The 24,554-nt window shown below is 40.8% G+C and overlaps 1 protein-coding gene and 1 pseudogene across 2 annotated transcripts in view; both read left to right on the top strand.

Moving 5' to 3' along the window:
* The window catches only part of DAB1 (DAB adaptor protein 1), a 1,133,708-nt gene that overhangs the window by 278,686 nt on the left and 830,468 nt on the right, over positions 1-24,554 (top strand). The window lies entirely within an intron of this gene.
* LOC142869613 (uncharacterized) lies at positions 15,116-15,234 on the top strand (annotated as a pseudogene).

Genomic DNA, 24,554 nt, shown 5'->3' with positions numbered 1-24,554 from the left:
AGAGTGGCAATGGTGCTGAGGTTGAGAAACCCTGAAATAGGCTGACTGAAGCGTTGGGGTTGCTGGACGGGTAGTCAGCACCACCCACTTCTGACTCTGTGGCACTTTGCCTTGGGGACCTTGGGAAAGTGGGTCTGAGTCTCAGGGCTGTCATCTCTGAGAAATCTAGTATGAAAATCACATGTTTTGGAGTCAGATGATGCTGGGCTCAAATTTTCACTCAACTTTCTACTCCCTGTGAGGCCCTGGACAAGTTATTATTATTATTTTTATTTATTTATTTTTTGAGACAGAGTCTCGCTTTGTTGTCAAGGCTAGAGTGAGTGCCGTGGCATCAGCCTAGCTCACAGCAACCTCCAACTCCTGGGCTCAAGCAATCCTCCTGCCTCAGCCTCCCGAGTAGCTGGGACTACAGGCATGCGCCACCATGCCTCTAATTTTTTCTATATCTATTAGTTGGCCAATTAATTTCTTTCTATTTATAGTAGAGATGGGGTCCTGCTCTTGCTCAGGCTGGTGTCGAACTCCTGGCCTCGAACAATCCGCCCACCTCGGCTTCCCAGGTGCTAGGATTACAGGTGTGAGCCACTGTGCCTGGCCTGGGCAAGTTATTTTTTTCAACTCTGTTTCATTGTTTTTTGGTTTTTTTGTTTTTTTTTAACAGGGATAATGGTGTCTATTTTGGCAAAGTAGGAGGAATTGAGATCATCTGTGTAAACCAAGACCCATAGCACTTGACACACAGCAGATGCTCAATAATTGGCATTGTTGTGACACCACAACCATTAGTATTAATAGAAGAAAGGGCTTGAAAACAGACTCTTAGATCTCTTCCAGCTCCAATAATTAAAACCTCTTGATTATTTGTTTTCTCTGCACGTCAAAGCTGGACGTTGTCACTTGGCTGGAGTAGGGGAAATGGCCAGGTGTGTGTATCATTTGGGGTCCCTGCAGGAAACATATGGCTGCTCAACTGGGAGACTTGAGGAAAGTTTATTTAAAATGATTATTATAAAGGTTTGGGCATGTGAGTGTTGATTTAGGGAAACCAATAGGACATAATGCAGGACTCCTGGGCTCGACCCAGTAGGTCTGCAAGGGTAAGGCAAGGGATGGTTATCAGGATCCAGAGGCAGGGAGCTCTGTGGAGAGGGCCCCTTACAGGAGCTGCAGTGAACTTTGTGGAGGGAGCCAGGGAGTAAATACCAGACCTTACCCTCTTCCTCCTCTTTTGCCTCCTCCATCTCTTGCTGGTGGCTCTCATTGTCTGAATCCAGCAGAAAGCCAGAAGGCAAAGACCCTGTTGATGCAATCCTCTGTCAGTTTCCCAAGACACAGATCCTGATAGAAAAGGCAGCAAGTGTAGAACTGAAAGCAAAGAAAATATCAATGGTAGCATGGTCTTAGAGTTTGTGGAATAGCATGCAGTCTGGGGTTCGGTCACCATGATTTGCTATCAAATTCAACATGCTAATACTTCAGCTCTTCATAGAGGAGAAAGATGGCCCCACATGCAGCCGTCTGTCCCACCCTGCATGAACCTCGCTGCCAGACTTAGGGGGAAACACAGTTCCATGGCTATTAAGGCATCTGTGGCTTCTTTGAGTACAGGCTGCTTCAAGGAGGAGGACAGTAGAGGGAATCTCCATGCTGGGAGGTGGAAGACAGTGGAGGTTGGTTTGGGAGGCAGCTTGATGTCATGGAACCTTGGTGATCTGGGCCCCAGTTCTGCCTCTGCCACTTGCTGGCTTTATGATCTCTGAGACTCAGTTTACCCGTCAATTGAGATAGTAGTTTACAGACCTGTTGTGTGGATTAGATAGACTTGAAAGAATGTAATCTAGTACTTGGCATCTTGTGGTGCCCACTAACCAGATTTCATTTATTTAACATTTATCTAATGAGCAGTTGCTGGTTTTCAACAATGTACTGGGCCTTGAAGTAAAATCAAATCATGACAACTAAAGTAAGGTCTCTAACTTTGAGTAAATCACAGTCTAGAATAAGAGTTTCTATTCTGGGATTGATAGGCAGGCTTTGGAGATTCTGTAAACCAGTGGTCCCAAACCTTTTTGGCACCAGGGGCCAGTTTCATGGAGACAATTTTTCCATGGGCGTGGGGGCGGGGAAGCTCAGGTGGTGATGTGAGCTCCGGGGAGCCTCCTCAATATAGATGAAGCCTTGCTTGCTCTTCCTCTGCTCACCTCCTGCTGTGTAGCCTCCCCCCCCCCCCCCCCCGGGCGCCTCCTTCCTCTGTTCCTATATTTCATGGAAGACAATTTCTCCACAGATGAGGGGTCACAGGGGGAGGGGACAGTGGAGCTTTGCAGCCTGGGAGTTGAGGACCGCAACCATAAACCCCTTAACATTGAATTCAGAAGTTTGTATATATAATACAACTGTGTATATGCATTTTTCTGGAAAGATCTCATTAGATTCTCTGTGATAAGAATCATTGAGGGAGGATTCCTGAGAGTGAAAGATCACAAACCTCTGATTCAGTAGAACAGCTCTATTAACAACAAAACCCAGTGTTCAGAGAAAGCGTGATTGGAGAGTGATGCTGTAATCATCTTTCTGTGGCCCTGCATGGAAGAATTTAGGTGAGAGAACAGAAGTCGTAGGAAGAAGTTATGTTGCAAACAGTAACTTTCCAGAGATGTCAGAAAGGTGATTGGGAGGGACTGACACATTTGAGATCTTTCACGGGGCATTCTACATTGAAGTAAGTAGCCTCAAAGGCCTCTCCCAGTGTTCAGGTTTCAGTGTCTACCAGGGTAGCATCCAAGTGATGGGGACATGGTGGAGAGAAGGGAGGGGTGCATTTGCAGGGGTCTGTGCTTGCTCTGCGTCTTGTGTGAGGGGGCACGATCACATGACTGAGGTGTTGTAACAAGCTGGGGAGTGGACCAGGGCCAGGAGACAGAGGAGGTAGCACTTTTTGGAGCACCTTGCTAAGCTCACAGGTGTGTGCACATGGAGAAGCTGCTTCCACCAGCACAAGCAGGTATTATTAGAAATGTACAAGTTAGCTTGGCAGCCTTAACTCTGACCAAGGCTGAGAACCACCATGGAAGCTTCTCTTCTTGGAGGCCCCCTGAGTTTCAAAGACTACAGCCAATGATAAAGTAATATCTGTAAAACATGTTTACCTAAGAAAGCCCCCAAATTAAGTGCATTATTAATTTATCAGATATTTATTGAGCACATATATGGTACATAAAGCATCAGAGATACAGGGATCAAGTTAACATTTACTGAATGAAGAGCACTTAATTTATATTAAATTGATATACCAATCTGGCAAGATAGATAAAGTCTTCATTTTACATTTACCAAAAGCAGTTTAAGCAACTTGTCCAAGGTTCGAAGCTGCGAATTCTATTCTTCCTACGAATTCTGTTCTCTCACCTAAATTCTTCCATGCAGGGCCACAGAAAGATGATTACAGCATCACTCTCCAATCATGCTTTCTCTGAACGCTGAATACTGGGTTTTGTTGTTAATAGAGCTGTTCTACTTAATCAGAGGTTTATGATCTTTCACTCAAAGCTGTTGAGGGTTGGATTTCAGATTTGGATTCAAAGTGGAATTATTTCGAAGCCTATGCTTTCCTCATTACTTCCAAGTCTTTGCCCAGGTGCCCACAGCATTGTGTGGGTCACACACATCTGCAGAGACACCTACCTGCAGGCCTGTGTAGGTAGTAATGTGGTGGACCGATGCAGTGAGCACCAAAGAGCCAGCTGTTTCTAGAAGACATGCTGATATTTGAGCTGAACTCCAAAGGATGCATAGTATATAGAAAGGATGGAGACCAGGCGGGTAGAACAGGGAGTTCCAGCCCTGAGAAACAGGGCTCCAGGCTACCAGGCAGGATGTGTGAAAGACAGTCTTGGTGTAGGGAGAGTTAAAGTCAGTGGATTGAGTGTGGGCAATGGCTGTGGATTTGAGACTCGTAGAGTCAGTTGGGAAGAGATTGGGAAGAGATTATGAAGAACTTTGAATGCTTTGGCTTTAATATGAGCTTTAATCTGAGTCTATAGAAACCATGTGAGGGTGGACAGCATTAGTCTGACATGGTCAGTTTGTGCTTTCGAGAGAACTACTTCCTAAGCCTTAAAGGAGAGGGGCGGGCAGTGGGGTGCAGAGTTAACTCTGTCTTTCTCCTTCGTCCTCACAGGCACGGGCGGGCAGGTCCTAACGGCCTTGTTCTTGCCGCAGCAGAACTCTCACCAGCCCTTTCTCCATTCTGTGTGTCTCCTCGTAAATCAGGAGAAAATGCCTCGGGTCCCAGCATGAGTCTCTTGTTATCATAAATCTCGGGTATGAGTATGGTGGGTGGTGATTTAGGTAATTACATAACATAAAACTGCTCTTGCCTTTCTCACATCTAAAGAATTGTTATCTGTGTGTCTTGTTCTGCAATTTATGGCTACTCTGGATGAGGGGGAGGTTTCCCACAGCCACTGCCTATAAATTATGTGCTTTTCCACTAGTGAGTATTTCTGATGGTTAATGAGTATTAGTTCTGTGTCCATAGGCTGTGCTCACATACACACAACAAGCATGGGCGTGTAGGATGCCGAGGGCCAATTCGTCACAGTTCCTTGCTCAGAGGGCAGGGCCAAGGGGAGGTAGAGGTGGGGTCTGTGCTTCTCCCAACAGGCTCCTTCAGTGGGAGAGTGGCCACTTCCCATGGGGCCTCTTTGCTGTGCAGCACACGCCAGCCCACTGCAAAGTGGTTCAGCTGTAACTGCTCCAATAACTGCTCATGTTGATTTTCTACCACATAATTGAGTGTTCATCTGGGTTTACCCTTGCATTGTACTTTCTATTGGGTGATCACACATCCAGGTGAAATATGGTAGATAATATTCATTAATAAAAAATAAAAAAGGATATGAGATCCATTGAACACTCTGTCTCATATACTTATCAACACTTCTATTTGGAAATCCATTTTAACTCTACCTGAAAATTGAGTACTATCTTACATAGTGAGTTGTATTTCAAGTGCATCTGCCTTATATCCTCTCTAGATTAAGAGCTTCTCAAGGATTTGTATCTTACTTATTTCTCTTTGAGTGTCCTGAGCTTAGCATGGGACCTGACCCATTGCAGCTGCTCAGTGTTTGTTGACTGACCAACCGATTGATTACAGTATGTCTCGGATGGATGCTAAGTCAGCCTATAGCATGGCATGCAAGGAATGATACAACACTGTGCCTTGACAGGAACATGGGTCCACCCTTCACTTAAATCAAAGCTGGCTCAGGGGATGCTAGCAGCCAGGAAGTTCCTCCATTACTGGCTATATACCGAACTTCTAGCTAACATCTGTCCACTTTATTGCCCCATCTGTTCAGAAAAAAAAATTTAAGATATTTGACCTATTTCATTTTACAGATGGAAAAACTGAGGTCTTAAGCTGTTAAGTGGCTTGTCTGAAGTCAAGAGTTATTGTATCACTGAGATCACTATCCAGTTCTCCAAATTCATTTGTACCCTTTCACTCCCAACATTAGATTTTTTTTTTATTTTAGCATATTATGGGGGTACAAGTGTTAAGGTTACTTATATTGCCCATGCCCCCCTCCCTCCAACATTAGATTTTTAAAAGCAGATAAAAATGATGAAAACAATTACAAGTGCTTTGCTCTTTATAGTTTCTACTATGTTTACATCCACAATCTCATTTAATCATTGTAACAGCTGTTGAAGGTAGGATTGTTATTTATATCTCTTTTTCACAGACAGAAAACAGAGGCCCAAAGAATTGATAAAATATTTCTTGCCAAGAAGTGAGATTCTAGAGCCTGACTTAACTATTTGGATCTCAATGTTGCTGGGCCATTACTATGTCGATGAAATGACAAATACCAAAACACTTTGCAAACCGTAGACCATCTCCTGTGCCAGGCACTATTATTAATGTGTTATTGCTGTGTGGCCCAAATCTGCACTTGAGTCCACAACTTGGGAACTGCGGTATGTTTTAATTGTAGCCACTTGGTAATCCCAGAGTCATGGGGGGAACTGTCCCATATCATTCTGAAGAGTCCTAAAAGGAGAAGATTGCTCCAGGACAATTAATATTCATTGTTATGCTAAACCACGAGCTGCATTTTCCTTCCTTCACCATGATCAGAGGCTCACTGCATTGCTCTCAGACTTCATGGTCACTAAGAGGATGGATGATAAGCATGCGCCAGGCATCTCTGCTAGGGTTTTCCTCCATCCTGTGGGGACTCCACAGTGCCTAAACCTATCACTGGAGAAATGAAAAGCTACCATTTCCCTGTTGGAAGCTTGGCAGGCAACTGTTTGTGGGGAGTCTCACACTCTCTGCTAAGGGCTTCTGGAATTAGGCATTGCAGGGACTCCCTCTTTTTAGTCTTCATTTGCCTTCAGTTTTAGCGGTAGAGATGGATAAGGTGGGGAAAACATTACCGGTGTTAGGACTTTGCTACTCAAATAGGGTCCCTGGAGTAGTGGCATTGGTGCTACCTGGGAGGTGGTTGGAAGGGCAGAATCTCAGGCTCTAGCCTGGACCCACAGACTCAGAATCTGCCAGTTAACAGGATCCCCAGGTGACTCGTTTGCACATTCAGTTGAGGAGACTTGAGTTCTTACCCCCAGTCCGCCCTTCGCTGGCTTTGTGACTGTGGGCAGAGCACTCACCCTCTTTGCACCTCTGCTACTGCCCTTTCTATAAAGTGAGAAGGTAATGCCCAGACGTGAGAGAGTCTGAGTTTGGTGTCAGGGAGGTGGTTTTCTCACAAATCTACTGTAGCAAATATCAGCAAAAACTACACCTTCCTTTAAATGTCTAAGACCTTTTCTTCTTGGAAAAGTTACTCATCCGATGAAGCATTTATTGAGTATCAGTAGACAGCAGGCATCATGGCCCTTGATTCCCTGAAATTTGCTGCCCTGGGCTTCAGAGGGCCTGTCTCCCTCACTGGAACCAAACCCAGAATATCCAAAGTTTGCACAGAAGAACCCCCAGGTGTGGAAGCAGGGAAGGCGAAACACTGAGCCTTTCCTGGAGTTTCACTAACTTCTGCAGTCATTTTAACATTTGTGCTCACATTGCTACTACAGGATTGACCTGTACAAACAGTAGTCACATTCCAACGCTTTACGTTTTAGGCCCTCACGTGCTCTCTAGATGCAGTGCCAGGTTGGCAGGACAGAGAAGCGGGGCGAGCACAGGCTTGTCCGCAGACCAGAGATGGGTGGGAAAGTGGCCCCACTGTTTACTGGATGAATGCCACAGTGTGCTCCTTGGCTTCATGTGGCCTTACTTTCTGCATCTGTAAAAGGGGATAGAAATGCTTTGTGGAGGATAGCACACATTTTCTCAAATCCTCAAGGAGCTTGCAGCCTAGTGGGGAGACTAGTTTAGGTTTGGGTCAAAGCTACAGACTCGGCCTCCCCCGACCTGGGTGTTAAGGTTTCCTGGAAGAAGTGACCACTAGGCTGAAACCCTAAGGACAAGGAAGAGTTGGCTAGATGAAGGCAAGGGTAGAGAGCAGGTGGGGTAGAAAGGAGACTTCTTCTGGAAGAATGAGCAGAATCTCAAAGTTTTGAAGATAAGAGAGTACCTGGTGGGTTGAGTTAAGCCAAATAAAGCTAAATACACATCTGGCCTATCAGCTAGTTCTTAGGGACAGTCACTGCTGTGAACTGAATGTTTGTGCCCTGCCCCCCATCAAATTCATATATTGAAACTTAATGGTATTTTGAGGTGGAGCCTTTGGGAGGTGATTAGGCCATGAGGGTATAGCCCTTGTGAATGGGATTAGTGCCTTTATAAGGGGATGAAGAGGCCACAGTACGCTTTCTCTCTCTGCCATGTGAGGATCCAAGAGAAGCCATCTGTAAACCATCTAGAGGGCCCCCACCAAAAACCTGGCCATGCTGGCACCTTGATCTCAGACTTAAAGCTTCCAGAACTGTGAGAAATACGTATATTTGTTGTATATAAGCCACCCAGCCTATGGTATTCTGTTATAGCAGCTTGAACTGACTAAGGCATTCACCTTATTAGAAATGTGTTTGAATAACATGGAAAAGTAATGAGAGTAACTGGGGGACATTGAAAATATTGAATAACAACTGGTTTGGCTCAGCACTGAGCAAATATAAGGGAAGCAGCTGCTGCACGAAAAGGGTCCTGGGCACCCTGCTGTGGCAGATGTTATCCCTGTAGTTGCTAAAGGGGAGGAGATCCTGGGGCAAGGACAGTGGCTTCGGGGTGGCCACTGGAGGCCAGGGGAGCAGCTTGGGTCAGTGGCTATTACCAATGGTATGGAAATATTTCAGTATTGTAGGGACCAATGTGATCCTACCAATGCATATTGCCTGGAAGATAGTCCTGATTGTAACCGCGTTTCATATTCATTGAAAACCCTATACTGGGCATTGATCAAATGCCATGCACTGTCCTGAAAGTTTCCTCCTGCCCTGTGAGAGTTAGGTGATAATCCAACAGAGAAGTTAGATTTGTGAGCAACCTCCCAGCAGCAATGTGATATGTTCAATGCTGCAGCACCTTCCATCTCACCACAACCGTGGGAAGTAGGTTTGCAAAGTATCATTATCCCTGTTGTACAGAAGAAACAGCTAAAGTTCAGGAAGAGTCACACAGCCAGCAAGGTGTGGACCCAAAATGTCTCTAACTCCAAATCCAGAGCATCACAGGAAAACGAATTTCCCTGACAGGCGCACTTGATTAGCTTAAGTCACAGCTAGAGGCTCAGAATGTTCTCAGAACATGGCACAGTCAGCTGGCCTCATTGTGAGGACATCTGAGTGGAGCTCATGCCTGCCCATGGGCCACATCATGCACAGGTCCCAAGGATACTTGACCAAGATGCATGCCCAAGAGACATGCTGGCAGCTAGGAAACTAGTGTCCTCCTTCTCCCGAGAGAGAAGGGTCCAGAGGAAACACATCAGACAAGGGAACTGCAGAGCCTGTGTCATGGTGTCAACTCCTCAAGAGGCCAGGAAGGAAAGGCCACTGAGAGGCAAGAAAGGGAGATCTGAATCCTCAGCCTGCTGCCCTGGCTTGGGTACTATTGCACATCTAGCATGAGGTTTTGAAGCCATTGGTTTTTCCAGCTGTGGCTGCTGTTTTGCCCAGAGCACTATAAGTGGTTGGGACTCTATGAGAGCCCCATCTCTGAGTGCTTACCCTTTTCCTGGACTCTCTCCAGAACTCCTCCCAGTGCCTCCCTCCAGCTCCATCTGCTCTCTGCCTCCTACCTGCCTCCCTTGGTATCTGGCTTCCCGTGGTCACCAAGGTGCAGTAGACGCGCATGGCCTATTACAGACATGCAACTCTAGCTCAGCTCCACCTTGTCTCATGAGCACAGTTCTGCTGTTCATCTTCTGGTACAACAGGTGGGATGCTAGCTAAGAGATTCCAGGCTGGACTGACTCTGCAGCAATAACCGATCAGATCAATTTCAGGCTACCCCTCAGCTCCCATCCCCAGCAAATAGAGACAGGTCAACTAGGAGCAGTCCTGTTGGGCTCCTTCCCTCTGTGGCCATACCCCACACACATTATCACATAGTGCCAAGATCAGTGATATTTATTTGTTCCTCCTATAAATACTTACCAAGCACCATCTATGCGCCAGACCCAATTTTAAGCACAGAAGTATAGAGATAAACAAGACAAGCCCTCCGCTCTCCTGGATTGCACACTATAGCCAGGCCGATCTGCAATCAGGAAAAAAAAGAAAGACTAACCCCTCAATTTATCAAATAATGACCATAAAAAAATAAGAGAGGGTGATAGAGTAGAAAACAAGTTGGGGTGTGTGTGTTCTAATTAGCATTAGAAGAAATATTAATAATTTGGGCCAAGACTAAACCCAAGAAGGGGCAGCCATCTCCATGTGCAAGTTTAGGGAGAGTGCATCATAAATAGGAGGAGGAGCTGGTGCAAAGGCCCTGAGGTGGGCACAGGCCTGCCTATGGCACAGAAGAGACAGAAGGCCAGTGTGGCTGGAGCAAAGGGACCCAGCAGCAGAACAGAGGCGTCAGATGAGATCGGACAGCTCATCAAGGCCCCAAAGTTGACAATGTTTTAGGCCTTGTGGAGAGTTTGTATTTAATCATGAAAGCTCTTGGAAACCACTAATGGGTTCTTGCAGGTAGGCGACATGATCAACTTTATATTTTGAAAAATAAAACAGACTGTAGTGAGATGAAGAGGCAGAAGAGGGCCAGGAATGCCAGTTGGGCCCTAAATCACCAGCCCAGGCAAGAACTGATGGTGGCTTGGACTGACAGAGGCAGAGGAACGGATCGATTCAGAATATAATCTGAGCTAAATGTGGCTGAGGCTTGGCCTCCAGCCGATGATCACAGAAAGAAAATCAATCAGCAAACATGTGAGTTATGGCTGTGCAAGCCTTCTGTTCTCAAGGCTGATTATTTATTTAAGGGATCCTGTTTTCTTTGGAATAACCCACCTGTAGGGTTTTATATTTCACAAAATAGTTGCCTTGGTGATCCCTTAACTATGCACCCATTTTCTAGCTGAGAAAACCAAGGTTCAGGATGATTGAGTGACTATCCCAGTGTCACACTTCAGGAAAGACATGGAGCCTGAGATTAAAAGCAGGTCTTCTGATGATTGAGCCCATTCCTTTTCTTTCTACATATTTCTTTAATGCTATGCCATTGCAAAAATTAAGATCTGCTCTAAGTTTCCTCCTCTATTTCCCATTTCCAGCAGCTGTGGACGACAGCTCCATCCAGCAGTGAGCTCCTAAGAAGCATCTGCCTACAGCAGCTTTTTATGTCAATTTTTTATTTATTTTTATTTATTTATTTTTTTTACTGACGGTGGTCCTGGACTCTAACCCCTCAGCTGCCCTTGGTAATGTTATTAAACCACTTTGTAACTCATTTTTCTCATCTGTAAAATGGGAATACTAGTGTCCCCTGCCAGAATCATTGTAAATAGTAATTTGGCGAATCCAGCATTTGATCGGCACTGAATATATGCTAATTCTTTTTCTCTTCCTTCTAACACTGGCTCATAGACATTTATTACCCCAGTGGTAATGCTCATTTTCATTTAATAATCTCAAGTGAAGACAGACACCATTAAACAATTACCATAATAATACTCGATATTTATTGAACACTAGGTCAAGAACTGTGATAAATATTTTACAACTGTTACTCCAATGGATCCTCACAAAAGCCCCATAAGGTAGCTATTAGGATTATTACCCCCATTGTACAGAGACAGAAAAGGAGGTCCAGCAAGATCGCACAATTTACCAGAGGTTACACAGCTAGAAAGATACATCCAGGAGTCCAGTGCAGTCCCTCTGACTCCAGAACAGATGGCCCTAACCACTGAGCATCCTGCCTTTTGTGACAAGACTAGCTGTGCTATTCCAAGTGCCAGGTGTCCTGGCTAATTATCCTCTGTGGCAGGGATTAGTCAGCATCAGGTCTTAAACGGGTGGCAGGAGATGTATATGTCAATTAGGCTTTGAGTTTAACTTCCAGAGAAGGAATAAGAGATAGAGTCTCAGAAGTTGCTAAGTGAATGAAATTGAAACAGCCAGAAATGACTTGCCTTAGGGGAGGCAGACTCATTCCTTCCCAGGTCACAGAAATTTTGTTTCCTCTGTCTGGCAGAGTGCTGAGCCAGCACAAGTCCTACCACTGCCTTACAGTTTGCGTATATAGAAACTTTAAAGAATCTTGGAAGTTTGAGCCAAATGCAAAGAGAAGGATCCGTGGTAGAATGTCTGCTCTTACAGGGTGACCCCACGGCATGGCGAGGCGGTACAGTGGTGTGGCCTGAGTGTGAGCCTCGGAGTTAGATGTCATGGGTTCAGAATTTGGCTCCCGCATGTACTGATTTTGGACAAGTCACATTCTTTATAGAAAATAGCATTTAAGACTGAGTCAGCAGAGTTGTGAGAAGATTAAAGTAGATCAAGTTAAGTGCTAGGTGCTTAGCACATAGTGATTGCAGAATACATGCTAGTTCCTGGGGTTAATGCATTTTAAGAGCTTGCAAGAATCCCTGGAACATAAGCATATTAGGTCAGTGATACTTATTATTACCTTAGTGCTATCAAATCAGCAGAATACCACTTTTATTTCTCCTAACCCTCTATTTTGCTACACATCTAAAAATAATATAACTATATATAACTTTCTGAAAAATTCTGTGGCTCATGGATGTTTCATTTAAATTATTTTCAGATAATGTTAAGTCTTTTCAAATTTCATTTTCTCACAATGAGATAGCACAACCCATCTATCAAAATGGCTAAAATGTAAGACTCATAACACCAAATATTGGCAAGGATGTGGACTATTAGTACTCTTATACATGGTACATGGGAGTATGAAATAGTAAAACTACTTTGTAAAAGGGCCTATTGGCTTATTATAAAACTGGACATATACCTACCCTATGACCCAGCAGCTCAACTTTCCATTACTGAAGAGGAGAAAAACACACACTATAAAATGCTTTTATAAAAATATTCATAGTAGACATGCTCATTCTAGCCCCAAACTGGAAACAATTCAGGTGTCCATCAGTAAAAGAATAGGTAAACAAACAGTGCTGTATTTATACAAATGAATACTGCTCAAGAATAAAAAAGGAACAAATTATTGATACATGTCATATCACAGATAAATCTCAAAAACCTTATGCTGAGTGAAAGAAGTCTTACACAAAAGACTATATACTATATGATTCCATTTATATGAAGTTTTAGAATAGGCAAAACATTGTAAAAAAAAAATGGAAACTTCTGTTTTTTTCACTGGCATATAATATGCATGGAAGATGCCACTCCAGCCTACCTACAAGTAAAAAGCTGAACTGAAAAGTCAGCAACTTTTCTTAGATCCATAAAAGAAGTAAGGTCACAGGACAAACCACTTCCCCCTAAACTGGCCAGGTAAATGCAGAGGATCAGACTTATCAAAACAGAAATATTCGTGGGAAGCAGTGCCACAGTGGGAAAACATGAACTGTAGTTGACAAATTGCTGGAGGATCGTTATGAACAACTCTGGAGAGTTATAAACTCTGGGGGGCCCATTCAAAGGGGCCTCCACACTTTTATGAGTTTTGTTTCTAGGCGCTTCATCTGGTCATTGTAGTAAATATTGGAGAGAAATCTCTTAGTGCTTCATTTGGGGGAGGGGAAAATGAACCATTTTGAAATATGCCAGAGCATTCTGTTCTTCTTAATAAGATCTGCCCTTAGGAGAAACTATTTAGCCAAAGCCTGCCCAGTAGGGTTTTATCAGAGGTCACCAGGCGCAGGAGAAGGAAAAAACTCAACTCCCACTTCCTTTAACTTTCTAAATGGAAGAAAGCAGATTCCCAACTGTACCCCACTCTGGCTCTCTTGTCTCACCTAGGGATGATGGGACTGGGAAGCTGAGAAGTTCTACAGTCCCTTTTACCCATTGTGAAGTTCACAGTCTCATTTACCCAGGACATCCTGTCTGGCTATCAAGAAAAAAATTATAAGGCATACTAGAAGGCAAAAAACAGAATTTGAAGTGACAAAGCAAGCATCAAAACCAGACTCAGATATGACAGGGATGTTGGAATTTAAAATAGTAATGATTAATATGATAGGGGCTCTAATAGATAAAGGAGACAACATGTAAGAACAAATGAGCTATAGAAGCAAAGAGATGGAAATCTTAAGGAAGACCCCCCCAAAAATGCTAGAAATAAAAAGCTCTGTGACATAAATTAAGAATGATTTTGATGATGTTAGTAGTAGGATAAACATGGCTGAGGAAACAATTTCTAAGCTTAAGGATATCTCAATAGAAACCTTCAAAACTGAAAAGCAAAGAGAAAAAAGACTGAAGAAAAAACAGCACATAATATTTAAGAACTGATGGAACAACTATAAAAGGTATAACATATGTATAATGAGAATACCTGAAGCATAAGAAAGAGAGAAAAGAGCAGAAAAAATATCTGAAACAATGAAGACTGATAATTTTCCCAAATTAATGTCAATTCCCAAACCACAAATCCAGGAAATTTAGAGAATACAAAGTAGTAGAGTAAATGCAAAAAAATAAAGTAATAGCCAGGCGCGGTGGCTCACGCCTGTAATCCTAGCTCTCTGGGAGGCCGAGGCGGGTGGATTGCTCGAGGTCAGGAGTTCAAAACCAGCCTGAGCAAGAGTGAGACCCCGTCTCTAAAATAGAAAGAAATTAATTGGCCAACTAAAAATATATATATAAAAAAAAAATTAGCCGGGCATGGTGGCGAATGCCTGTAGTCCCAGCTACTTGGGAGGCTGAGGCAGGAGGATTGCTCGAGCCCAGGAGTTTGAGGTTGCTGTGAGCTAGGCTGACGCCATGGCACTCACTCTAGCCTGGGCAACAAAGCGAGACTCTGTCTCAAAAAAAAATAAAAAATAAAAAATAAAAATAAATAAATAAATAAATAAAGTAATAATGATAATAAACACCCACAAAAACTCCACGCCTAAAAGAAGCTAGAAGAAAAACATCTTACCTATAGAGGAACAAAGATAAGAATTACATCTGACTTTTTTTTCAGTAACCATGCAAGCAAGAATGAAATGGAGTCAAATATTTAAATTGTTGAGAGGAAAAAACTACCAACCCGGAATTCTGTACCCTGCAAAATTATCCATCAAAAGTGAAGGAAAAATAGACTTTATCAGACAAATACAAATTGGGGGATTTGTCACTGTTATATCTGCCTTGCAAGAAATTCTGTAAAAAGAGGGAAAATGATATAGGTCAGAAACTTGGATACATATAAAGGAAGGAAGAGTATCAGGGAAGGAATAAGTGGAGGTAAAAAACAAACTTTCATTTTATTATTCTTAACTGACATATAACAGTTTGTTCAAAGTAAGAATAGCAACAATATATTTGGTTTTATACACACACATATACAACCTTATGTATGTTTCTGTATAAGAGAAATGGATGACAGTAATGATACAAAAGATGTGAGGGAAGAATTAGGATTATTTTATTATTAAAAGGTACTTGCACTGCCTATGAAGTGGTATAGTATTATTTGAAAGTGGACTTGGTCTACTGCCATACCACCCTGAACATGCTTGATCTTGTCTGATCTCAGAAGCTAAGCCAGGTCAGGCCTAGTTAGTACTTGGATGAGAGACTACATGGGAATACCAGGTGCTGTAGATAAGAAAGAGGGGGGGAGGGAGGAAGGGAGGGAGGGAGGGAGGAAGGAAGGAAGGAAGGAAGGAAGGAAGGGAATGGAGGGAAGAAGGAAGGAAGGAAGGAAGGAAGGAAGGAAGGAAGGAAGGAAGGAAGGAAGGAAGGAAAGAAAGGGAGAGAGAACTTGGATTATAGTAGTTGTAAATTTATACTGCAAACTCTAGGGTAACTAGTAAAAAAATAAGTATAACTAGTATCCCAAGAAGAGGAAGAAAATAGAATAATATAAAATGCAAAATTTGAACTAAAAAAAGGCATAAAAACAGTGAAAAACAAAAGTAGAAGCAAAGAATAAGGACAAAAAATAGAAAACAATAGTAAGTATAGTAGATATTAATCCAACTATATCAATAATCATTTTGAAAATTAATGCTCTAAATGCACCAGCTAAAGACAGAGATTGTCATATTGGATCACCAAACAAGAACCACTATATGTTGCCCACTTTAAATATAAACTCACTTTATATATAAAGACACAATAGATTAAAAGTAAGTGGATGAAGAAAAACAAACCATGGTAACAATAATGAAAGGAAAGTGGGATTAGTTATATTAATTTTGGACTCAGCATATTTCAGAACAAGGAACATTGTCAAGGATAAATAGGGTCATTACCTAATGATAAAGGAGTCAATTCTCTAAGAAGACATAACAATCTTTTACATGTGTTTTCCTAACAACAGGATGTCAAAGTACATAATACAAAAACTAATAGAACTTCAAGGAGAAATAATGCCCTTCTATCAGAAATAGACAAATCCAGCAGGCATAAAATTTGTAAGAATATAGTTGAATTCAATACCACCACTGATTATATATAATTGATATTTATAGACTGTTTTATCCAACAACAGCAAACTACACATTTATGTCAAGCTCACATGAAACACCAAGGAAGAAGACATTCTGGGCCATAAAATACACTTTAACAAATTTAAAAGAATAGAAAACATATATTATGTGCTCTCAGAGTACAGTGGAATTAAACTAGAAATCAGTAACAGAAAGGTAGCTAAAAAATCCAAAATACAGAGAGATTAAATGACACACTTCTAAATAACACATGAGTCAAAGAAAACTCAAGAGAAATTTAAAAATAGTTTGAATTAAATGAAATTGAAAACACAACTTATCAAAATGTATGGGTTGCGGTGAAAACAGTGCTTAGAGGGAAATTTGTAGCATTGAATGCATATATTAGAAAATAAGAAAGACCTAAAATCAATAATATAAGTTTCCACTTTAGGGAAATAGAAAGAGAAGGGGAAATTAAAGCCAAAGTAAGTAGAAAAAAATAAATAGTAAATATTATAGGAGAAATCAACGGACTAGAAAGCAGGAAATTAGTAGAGAAAGCCAAACCAAAACATATTCTTTGAAAAGATCAGTAAGATTGATAAGCTTCTAACCAGGCTAACTAGGAAAAAAAGACTAAGGACACAAATTACTGATATAAGAAGTGGAAGAGTGAACATCACTACAGATCCCATGGACATTAAAAGGATGCTAAAGGAATGCTGTGAACAACTTTATGCCCACAAATATGATAACCTAGATGGAATGAGCAGCTCCTTGAAAGACATAATCTGCCAAAACCCACACAAGAAGAAATAGTCAATCCAAATAGGCCTATGTATATTAAAGTAATTGAATCAATAAGTAACAACCTTCCAGAACAGAAAGCACCAGGACCAGATGGATTCACTGGTGAATTCTACCATTGAATAAAGAAATTATAAAAGTTGCTCCACAATCTTTTTTGGAAGATAGAAACAGAGGAGTATTTCCCAACTTATTTTATGAAGCCAGCATTACCCTAATAACCAAACCAGACAAATACATTACAAGAAAATTGAACTACAGACCAATATTTCTCCTAAGCGTAGATGTAAAAATCTTCAACAAAATATTAGCAAAGTGAACCCAACAATGTATAAAAAGAATCACATACCATAACCAGGTAGGATGCATCCCAAGCATGCAAGGATGGTTTAACATTCCAAAATCTATTAATCCAATGTGTGTAATCCATCACATCAGCTGGCTAAAGAAGAAAAATTGTATGGTCATGTAAATAAATGAAGAGAAAGCATTTGACAAAATCCACATCCATTAATGATTAAAAACTCTCAGTAAGCTAGGAACAGCGAATAACTACCTCAACTTGGTAGAAATATCTACAAAAAACCTACAGCTAACATCACACTTAATTTTGAGAAACTAAAAGCCTCTCACTAAGATCAGGAACAAGGCAAAGATATCTTCTCTCACCACTCCTTCTCAATACCGTACTAGAAGTCCTAGTTAATGCAATAAGACAAGACAAGAAAAGAAAAGATATTCTGATTAAGAAAGAGGACATAACTGTCTTTGTTTGCAGATAATGAAATAATCTATGTAGAAAATTGAAAATATCAACAAAAAATTCCTGTAACTAATAAGCAATTACAGCAAGATTTCAAGATATAAGGTTAATATACAAAAGTCAATTACTTTCCTATATACCAGCAGTGAACAAGTGGAATTTGAAATTTAAAACAGCATATCATTTACATTAGCACCTTCCAAAATAAAATATATACATGATCCATATGAGAAAAACTACAAAGATGATTTTTAAAAGTTAAAGAAGAAATAAATATATTGGGAGACATTCCATGTTCATGGATGGAGGACTCAATCTTGTCAAGATGTTAGTTCTTCCCAACTTGATTTATAGATTTAATGCGATTCTAATCAAGATTCCAGAAACTTATTTTGTAGATATCAACAAACTGATGCTAAAGTTCATATAGAGAGGGAATAGCCTAAAATAGCCAACATAGTATTGAAGAAGAAGAACAATATTGGAGGACTGATACTACTTGACCTCCAGACTTACTATAAAGCTACATAAGTGAAGACAGTGTGCTATTGGCAAAATAGACAAATAGATCAATGGAACAGAATATAGAATCAAGAAAGAGACCCACATAAATATAGTCAACTGATATTTAACAAAGAAGCAAAGGCAATATAATAAAGAACAGATAATCTTTTAACCTTTCAACAGAAGATACTAGAACAACTGGATATCCACAAGCCAAAAAAATGAATCTAAACATAGACTTTATGCCCTTAACAAAAAAGTAACTCGAAATGGATACAGACCTAAATGTAAAGTGAAAAATTATGAAACTCCTTGCTAAGGTTTGGCTGTTGGTCTCCTCTGAGCTGCTTGTCGAAATTTGACCCCCAGTGTGGCAAGGTTGGGAGGTGAGGCCTAGTAGGATGTTTTTGGGTTGTAGGAGTGGATCCCTCATGAATGGCTTCCTGCTGTTCTTGCTGTAGTGAGTTCTCACTCTCAAGAAACTGGATTGGTTCTTAGGGGAATGGATTAGTTCCTGAGAGAGTGGGTTGTTGTAAAGCCAGGATGCCCCACAGGTTTGGTGCCTCTCTGCACATGCCCAGTTCCCCTTAGGTTTTCTCTGCCATGTTTTGATGTAGAACAAATGCCCTTACCAGAAGCTGAGCAGATGCTAATGCCATGCTTCTTGTATTAATATAACCTGCAGAGCCATGAACTAAATAAACCTCTTTTCTTTATAAATTTCCCAGCCTCAGGTATTCCTTTATAGCAACTCAAAGTGAACTAAGACACTCCTAAAAGATAACATAGGAAAAACATAGATGACCTTGAGTTTGGCTATGAATTTTTAGCTATGACACCAAAGGCATGGTCTATGAATGAAAGAATTCATGAGTTAGCTTTTACTAAGTTTAAAAATTTCTGCTCTATGAAAGACACTGTCAAAAGAAAAAAAAAAAAAAACAAGCCACCGACTGGAAGAAAATATTTGCAAAAGACACATCCATTTATGAAAATAAATATTTTCAAAAGACACATCAGTTATCCACAATATGCAAGAACTCTTAAACCTCAGCAATAAGAACACAAACAACTCAATTAAAAATGGGCCAAAGGCCTTAACATAGATCTCATCAAAGAAGATATACAGATGGCAAATAAGCATATGAAAAGATATGCCACATGATATGTCACAGGGAAATGCAAATCAAAACAACAGAGAGACACCACTATACACCTATTAGAATGGCCAAAATCCAGAACATTGACACAAATTTTCTTAAACAGTAGCCATCTAAAATGAACAAATAGGCTGGGCGCGGTGGCTCATGCTTGTAATCCTAGCACTCTGGGAGGCCAAGGCGGGAGGATTGCTTGAGCTTAGGAGTTCAAGGCCAGCCTGAGCAAGAGCAAGACCCCATCTCTACTAAAAATAGAAAAAATTAGTTGGGCATGATGGCACATGCCTGTAGTCCCAGCTACCCATGAGGCTGAGGCAAGAGGATCACTTAAGCCCAGGAATTTGAGGTTGCTGTGAGCTAGGCTGATGCCACGGCACTCTAGCCCGGGCAACAGAATAAGAGACTGTCTCAAAAAAATAAAATAAATAAATAAAATGAAGAGATAATTCTAATGATCCTATTGCAAGCCTTTGTCAAAAGCTAAAGAGGATGTAGAGCAACAGCATTCATTGCTGGTAGAAATGCAAGAAGGTACAGCCACTTTAGAAGACAGTTTGGCTGTTCCTTACAAAATGAAACATACTCTTACAATTTGACCCAGCAGTCATGCTCCTTAGTATTTACTCAAATGAGTTGAAAACTCACATCCACACAAAAACTTGCATGTAAATGTTTATAGCAGCTTTATTCCTAATTGTCAAAACTTGGAAACAACCAAGAAGTCCTTCAGTATACCAATAGACAAATAAACTGTGGTACAGCCAATACAATGAGCTATTATTCAGTACTAAAAATGAGCTATTAAGCCATGAAAAGACATGAAGGAAACATAAATGCTTATTACTAAGTGAAAGAAACCAATCTGAAAAGGCTATGTACTGTGTGAGTCCAAGTATATGACATTCTGGAAAAAGCAAAGCTATGGACACAGTAAAAAGACCAGAGGTTAGGGATAGACAGGGATGAATATGTGGAGCACAGAGGATTTTTAGGGCAGCAAAACTACTTTATATGAAACCGTAGTGGTAGATACAAGTCATTATGCATTTATCCAAACTCATAAATATCCATCACTAAGAGTGAACCCTAATGGAAACTATAGTCTGGGTAATAATGATGCATTGGTGTAGGTTCATCAATTGTAATAAATGTACCACTCTGGTGGGGAATATTGATAATGGGGTGGCTATGGATGTGTAGGGGCAGAGGGTATATAGGAAATCTCTATACCTTCCTCTCAATTTTGCTGTGAACCTGAAACTGCTCTAAAAGATAAAATCTATTAGTGAAATGGAATAGTGGTTGCCTTTGAGGGGATGCAGGTAGAGTTTGAATAGGAATGTGCTTGATAAAACTTTCTGGGGTGATAACAGTGTTTCACACCATACTAAGGACTTTGATTATGCTCGTACTATATGTGCATTTGTAAAACCTGAGCATGAATATTCACACAAAATTTGTACATTTCATTGTCTAACTTTTACCTGAAAAGAGCAAAAAACCAGAAACAAACATTGAACTCTAGTTAATGATATTCATGCTGAGAAATTTAGAAGTGTACAGGTGTCAGCAATTTAAAACCCATCAAAAATAAAAGAGATTGAGGGATGGTAATAGAGAATAGATAGACATATATGTAACAAAATAAGAATAGAAAAATATTGAGTGGTAAGTATATGGGTGTTCACTATAGAATTCTTCTGTGTATTTGAAAGTTTTTAAAATGTTATAGGAAAAAAGAGTTCCTTAAATAGTTGCTAGCATTCTGAACAAAGACATAATTTTAATGATCATATTGGAAACTTAAAAGATATGTACTATTTTATGGAATGTACTTGTAGATTTGTTGTTAGGTTTTAAGTTTGTAAACCCTGATTTACAAGCCACCTAGGATTAGAAGGCAATATGATTTAGTGAAAGAATTGAATTGACAGTTCACAGTCCTGCATTCTAGTGCCACTAGATAAGTTGTTGCCACGATTTGCTCCTGTTGTATGAAGAGGTAACACTAGTAAAGATGGATAGTTCTTTTAAGGCTGATGATTATGGTTCACTTGCCCATTTGTAGAGTCAAAGGAGGGAGATGGGGGCTGGTGCATTCACCCCAAAGGGCAGCTATTGTCTATTCTCAAATCTCAAACTCCTGGGAGAGATTGCCACAGAACTACAGGCAGGTGCCTTCATTATGCAAATGAAGAGAATCAGCTAGTTCTTCATGTGCAAAAAGGAAACTGTCATGGGTATAGTGCTTCCTGTGAGCTTCATTTGATGGTCACAAGGTGGTCATCATCAACCTTATGTGACAATGTGACAGATAAGGAGGTTGAAGCTCAGAGAGGTTAATTCACTTACCCATAGTCACATAACTAGGGAATAGCAGAGGTGAAACTTAAACTCAGCCTGCCTAGTTCCCAAGATTGTAACCCACTATCACTTAAGGCTGCTAGGAAAGGAAATGTCTGTCTTATAGGAGATTTAGAGTACAGAATGCATGTTCCCCAAGAAACAATATTAATTATGGGAGGCAATTGAGTATAATGGAAAGTGTACCTTTATCCCTATACCTTTTTGCAATTTGGAGCTAAGTAGGATTCTGTAAGCTTGCCTGGGAACCTAGCCCCTACGAATGACATTTTGGGGGCAGGTTTGGTGTCCCATGGTCTTAGCCCATGACATACAAACTTTTGAGACAAACTTACCATGAGTGGAGGCCATCTGTGATAGCCATATCTAATGCTTGTGTACGTGCCTTTGCTGTTTGCAAAGCCTTCACGTCTGTGTTCTTGTTTGAGCCTCACAGCCATCTTATAAGACTGGAAAAACAAGATCAGGTCATTATCTCCGTTTGATAAATGCCAGGGAGACTGAGAGGTCCAGAAGTTTGCCCAAGGTCACACAGTTGCTAGGGACAGAGCCAAGTTGAGAGTCCAGGCCCCCTGGCACCTTGCTCAGTGCAGCTCACACCTCACCTGTTCTTTATCCCATTCTGACTTCAGGCTACTATGTCCAGGCTAATTTGCATGTGAGATCCTGAAATTTTTTGGTAGGTGACCAGTATATAATGTGTAGCTAGTGAGATAAAGCCCAATTTCACTTTTGTTACAAAGGAAAAGAAACTCTTGAGGGGATCACAGTAATTGGGGCTTTCTCAGTGGAACTCAAGAGTTTTATGGGCGTCAGGAAACAATCCATCCTCACAATGAACCAGTGCGCCTGGAAACTTCCATTGTCCTCCCCATTCTGTAGAGGAGGAAAGAACATTGAGAGATTTGTCCCAGGGTCACCAGCACCCAGGCTGTCAATCACAATCTCAGTAGCAGAGCTAGGAAAAACTGTGACTCTCATGTAACCATCCTTGAGAATATGCTCCAGCTATGACATCATCTAATGTATTTTTAAATACCCCAAAGAGCTCTTGTCAAGAAGCAGAAATAGACATACCATACAACAGCTTCAAGACTCATCAGCCAGCCCCACGTCCAAGGTCAAAAGGAAATCAGGTCAGGCCCAAGAGAACCTGCAAACCTCTTTATATCAAGCCTTTGCTCATCAACCTATGAGCATTTGTATTTTTAGTCTCTGCTATAGTATCTTGTGGAATGATTGGCTCCCCACCATGATCATACCTTTCTTTAAGAATGGAGAAATATCTTGGGAGAGTCGGGAAGGGCAGTAGCCTGACAGTGGGTAGTCTTGACATCTAGTCTATCCCACCTTTAACCTACTTTGTGACCTTGGATGAGTCACCTTCCATCTTTGGGCCTCAGCTTCCTTCTCTGGAAAATGAAAAAGAATTGGACCAGGTGATGTATGCCCATTCTTACCCAGAGAACTTATAAGCATTTTTCTAGGCTGAAACTGTGAGAGCAAAGACTACGTTCTGTTATTGGTGGCCCCAATGTCTAGCCCAGTTCCTGACACATAAGCGTAGCTTGATAAATGTTGAGTGAGTGAATAAAAATGGCACAGCCCCTTTGCTTAGGATGAGCAATGTTACCATAAATTTTGTACGTAGCCTGCCTGTATTTCAAGTGTGACCCATTTCATGCTGGAAGCTCTGGTCGTTAATCATCTTAGGGACCTGTCAGAATATAATCACTGGCTTCAAAAGGTTCTCATGACATAGAAGGCCAAGACTTTCTCTCTGTTACCCCAGAGGTCTGGACAATGACTGATGTGCAAAGTTAGAGGATGACAGTGGGACTCAACATATACTTTTCTAATGGTGACAAGTGCTTCATAGGTTCATTTTTGAGGTAAGGAGTAAAGATCTTGATAAGAAGCAGGATGACCACAGATACTAGAAGAAAATCTGGAATTGATGACCTTGAGTTTGTTTCAAAGCCTGTGATTCTGTATTTATTATCCAGCATTTCACATGGAAAGTGCACAGATTTTTGTCCTATAGGATGTGGCTTTGATTTCCATTCTGAAACTTACTAGTCATGTGCCTTTAAGTAAATCTAATTTGTTACTATTCATAATAACATCAATAAAACTTATGATGATAATAACTGGCATTTACTAAGGGACTTATACATGTCAAGTGCTTTGTTAACTCTTCAATCTTACATTCACTCATTTAATCCATTTCAGTGAGGATCAATTATTAATATCCATTGGATGAGTACACTGATACATAGAAAATGTAAGTAACTCATCCAGGGTCCCCCAGTGAGAAGGTAGCAGAAGGTGGCACTTTTATGTCTATCTGACTCCAAAGTTGGAGTTCTTAATTAGTAAAATTCTGTTCCTCAGTTAATTAGATTATACAATTGAGATTATAATATCTGATCATTCTTACTAAGTAGTTAACACAAATGATATAAGTTTCAAATTGTTTGTCTCTTCCATCAGATAGTCAGCTCCTTGAGGTGCATGGTTCAACTGGATATCCTTCAAAGTGGCTGATGCATAAACAGTGCTCATTAACTGTTTGCTGAATAAATACGTGAATTAATGGGGAGAGATAATGGGCAGAATTAATGAAGAGTCAAAGTGCTATACAAAGGTTATCTAATTATTTTTTGATGTTTTAAATTTGTATTCAGCCTTAACACATTTTGAACCTGTAAGGTGAGCATAGAAAAAAAGCTGCTTGTTAGTCCAGTGACTTTAATGCCCAAATGTTTGTCTGTTAGTAATTCCTCTCACTTCACTTAGATTGTGTTTGATTTGCATTTGCATGAAATTTGGAGGCTTGTGTTTGCACTTTCTTCATTCGTACTAAAATTATATTCCATGTTCAGGAGGCAT

Source organism: Microcebus murinus, chromosome 2 (genome assembly GCF_040939455.1).
Source record: "Microcebus murinus isolate Inina chromosome 2, M.murinus_Inina_mat1.0, whole genome shotgun sequence".
NCBI lineage: Eukaryota > Metazoa > Chordata > Mammalia > Primates > Cheirogaleidae > Microcebus > Microcebus murinus.
The sequence above is the reverse complement of the archived record's forward strand: the minus strand, read 5'-3'. Positions and strand labels throughout refer to the sequence as shown.